Genomic DNA, 3,482 nt, shown 5'->3' on the forward strand with positions numbered 1-3,482 from the left:
GGGTCTGTCGTTGTTTGGGTGGAGGGGGTGGAGGTCTGGAAGGCATGCCCTGCTCCTCCCATGTCACCCAGACTCCACCCCTGTGCTGGGGTGCCAGGCATGTGTATGTAATGCACCACGGGTCATTGGTGGTGGTCATGGGAAAGGGAACTTGTCCTTGGTGGTCGTTGTGGCATCCGTTCTTGCATGCCACGTGGGTGTCTGTGCCCACATGCCATGTGCCCTGTGTGAGAACTTCTGACCTTTTGGAGTCTGGTCCTGTCGTCTTGACTGGCCGGCCTAAGGCAATTCCCTCCTCCTTTGGGGGGGGGACATTTGCCAGGTAGGGCCTCCCTCTGTGGAGGCCCTCACCCATCAAACCTCATATGACTCTTAGCGGTGGATCACTTGGCTCGTGCATCGAAAAACTCAGCTAGCTGTGAGAATTAATATGAATTGCAGGACACATTGATCATCGACACATTGAATGCACTTGTGGCCCTGGGTTCCTCCCATGTCTACGCCTGTCTGAGTGTTGCTTGGAGATCAATCACTTGCCCCCTGGGTTGTGCTTCAGGGCCTCCACTGGGTCATGTGGCTGAGGTTTTCTATTGCAGGGCCCTGCTAAGGGGGCCCTCTGTCCCCTTAAGTGCAGACCTTGGTGATGTGACCTCTTCTATCTGATACCCCCACGTTAGGCCTGCCGTTGGTGCATGGGGTCGGGGATTGTGGTGGGGTCGCACCACTGCCTGTGATGAGGGAGAGAGGCCAGGAGGGTTTTCTCATCCTCAGCTTTCTCCTGTGGCCTCCACGGTGCTATCCTCTCAGGAGCTGCCTTGTGCTGTGTGTGGGCAGGCCTTCCCCCTTCTTGTGGTTTGCCTGGGAGAACCCGATGGGGGGGTTCATTTGCCCATCGTGTGCCTTGGTGTGTCTTGGCTGGTTGGCGCTGGAGTTTGGGGACAAGGTTTGGCTGTGTGAGGGTGTTGTGTCTGTTGGGTTGCTGTCTTTTGCCGCCTGCCTTCAGTGGCAGCCTGGTGGTCTGGCCTGGCTCCACCATGACCCCTATTCTTCCCCTCTTCCCTGGTGTTGCTAACCAAAGGTGCCTCGTGTGTACAGGGGACTCTGTCACACACACACTATATTGTCTCTTTGGTCCTGCGCCCCAAGGATACATGCCCCATTGGTGACCCCTGGGACACCGTGGTGTCATATGCCATTGTGTGCCCACCGTTGGGGTTGCTGTGGCCCACTGCCATGCTGTGTTTCCTGGGCCTGGACATGCGGCTTAGAATGTGGTTGAAGCCCTGTCTTGGCTGGTCTCTGCCTGGTCGAGGGGATGCCTGTGTGCCTGGGGAGAAGGAGGGTGGTCTGTTGGTGGGGGGATCTGATCTCCTCTGGAGGCAGAGGGTGAAGAGGGTGCCACCAGCGAGCACTTGTCTGTGGCCCAATGGCGCCCCTCTCTGTGACCCCCTCCCTCTATTGTGTGTCGTGGTGCGCCCCTTGTGCTTGTGTGGTTGTGGTTGGTTGATGTCTGGTCTTCGCCCCACCGGTCTGGTCCATGCTCACTGACCTGTGCTCTGTCCTGTTGCCCTGTAGCCTCTGACATGCTCTCCTTCCCTGTGCCTGCCTTTGTGATATGACTTGGCTGCCGCTGGGGTCATCATGAGGCATGGCTTGGGAGGTGCCATTGTCTGGAGGGCTGGGGGCTGTGGTCGACTGTGGCGCCCCCTGCTCTGTTGAGCATGTGAGGCCAATCCTGCCTCTGCCCTCGCCTCGCCAAGTGTCCAAATTAGCATTGGGATGCGCCCTTTGTCCCCACTGTGGGGGTGCCATCCCTTCCGGGAGGCGACCTCAAATCAGACGTGGCGACCCGCAGAATTTAAGCATATTAGTCAGCATAGGAAAATAAACTAACCAGGATTCCCTCTGTAATGAGTGAACAGGGAAGAGCCCAGTGCTGAATCCCCCCATGGTGGGGTGTGGGAAATGTGTTGTTAGAAAGACCCACTCCCTGGTGCTGCTTGTAGGGGGGCCAAGTCCTTCTTATTGAGGCCCAGCCCCTGGATGGTGTGAGGCTGCTAGTGGCCCCCGGCGTGCCAGCCTGTGTCTTCCCGGAGTTCGGTTGCTTGGGAATGCAGCCCAAAGTGGGTGGTAAACTCCATCTAAGGCTAAATACCAGCATGAGACCGATAGTCAACAAGTACTATAAGGGCAAATTGAAAAGAACTTTGAAGAGACTTTATGAGGGTGTGAAACCGTTACGAGGTAAATGGGTGGGGTCCGTGCAGTCTGCCTGGAGGATTCAACCCAATGGCATGGTCTGGCCTTGCCAGCGGTCCGGTGGATCTTTTCTGCCTCCCCGTTCCTCCTGACTGCTTCACCCACCCTCCCTCCTGTGCTGCTCCTCCTCCTCCCCCTTCCAGGTGTGTTGGGGGACTCTGGTGGTGCCTGGATGGGCCAGAGAGGCCAGGGGTGGCGTTGGTGGTGGACTGCCCCATGTCCAGTGACCGGCTCCTGCTGGGTGCACTTCCACTGCTGGTAGTGAGCCTCGACAGGCTACATAATGGCTGGGGAGGCCTGGCAGGGAAGTTGGCTTGTGGGTCCTTGTCCAATCTGCCACCCTCCCTCTCCCGAGAGGAGGGGGCAGAGTGGGGGGTGGCCCAGGCCCCAAGTGTTACATCCCCCTGGCAGCAGCGCTCGCTGAATCCTGGGGCAGAGGAAGCAAACCCTTTGCTGTGCTCTCTCCCATTCTTGCCCACACCCCCGTGACGGTTCCCATGCGAGTGGACTCCCCTCCACGTGGGCTTCCTGTTGATTCTCTGGGAGGGCTAGGATGCCCCTCCCATGCTGCCACTGCTCCCCCACTCCCTCTGTGCTCTCCTCGGCCCCCCTCCCAGGGGGCTTCGGGGAGGCCCGCGTGGCTGGGCGTGGAGTGGACTGCCCACAGTGGACCCCAGACGGGTTGTGCCATTGATCCCGGGGTATTGTTTTCTCCCCAGGGGCCATGCCAGAAGTTTATCAAAGCCAAGCATGCCCACGGGGTGGGCAGTGACATCGGCTACCCACCCGACCCCTCTTGAAACACGGACAAGGAGCCTAATGTGTGCGAGTCAGGGGCTCGCACAAAAGCCACTGTGGTGCAAGGAAGGTGAAGGCTGGTGGCACTGGTGGCTGAGGTGGGATCCTGAGGCCTCTCCAGTCCACCAAGGGTGCACCACTGGCCTGGCCTGCCCGCCAGGCTCTGGGGAAGTGGAGCATGAGTGCATGTGTTAGGACCTGAAAGATGGTGAACTATGCCTGGGCAGGGCGAAGCCAGAGGAAACTCTGGTGGAGGTCTGTAGTGGTCCTGACATGCAAATCGGTCATCCGACCTGTGTATAGGGGTGAAAGACTAATTGAACCGTCTAGTAACTGTTTCCCTCTGAAGTTTCCCGCAGGATAGCTGGCGCTCTCGCAAAGCCTCCCAACCACCGCAGTTTCATCTGGTAAAGCGAATGATTAGA

General features: G+C 58.4%; 1 pseudogene; it reads left to right on the top strand.

The window, feature by feature from the left end:
• The first annotated feature begins 367 nt into the window (after nucleotides 1-367).
• LOC123649589 lies at nucleotides 368-517 on the top strand (annotated as a pseudogene).
• Nucleotides 518-3,482: the final 2,965 nt, after the last annotated feature.

Source organism: Lemur catta, chromosome 13, assembly GCF_020740605.2.
Source record: "Lemur catta isolate mLemCat1 chromosome 13, mLemCat1.pri, whole genome shotgun sequence".
In the NCBI taxonomy this organism is placed as follows: domain Eukaryota; kingdom Metazoa; phylum Chordata; class Mammalia; order Primates; family Lemuridae; genus Lemur; species Lemur catta.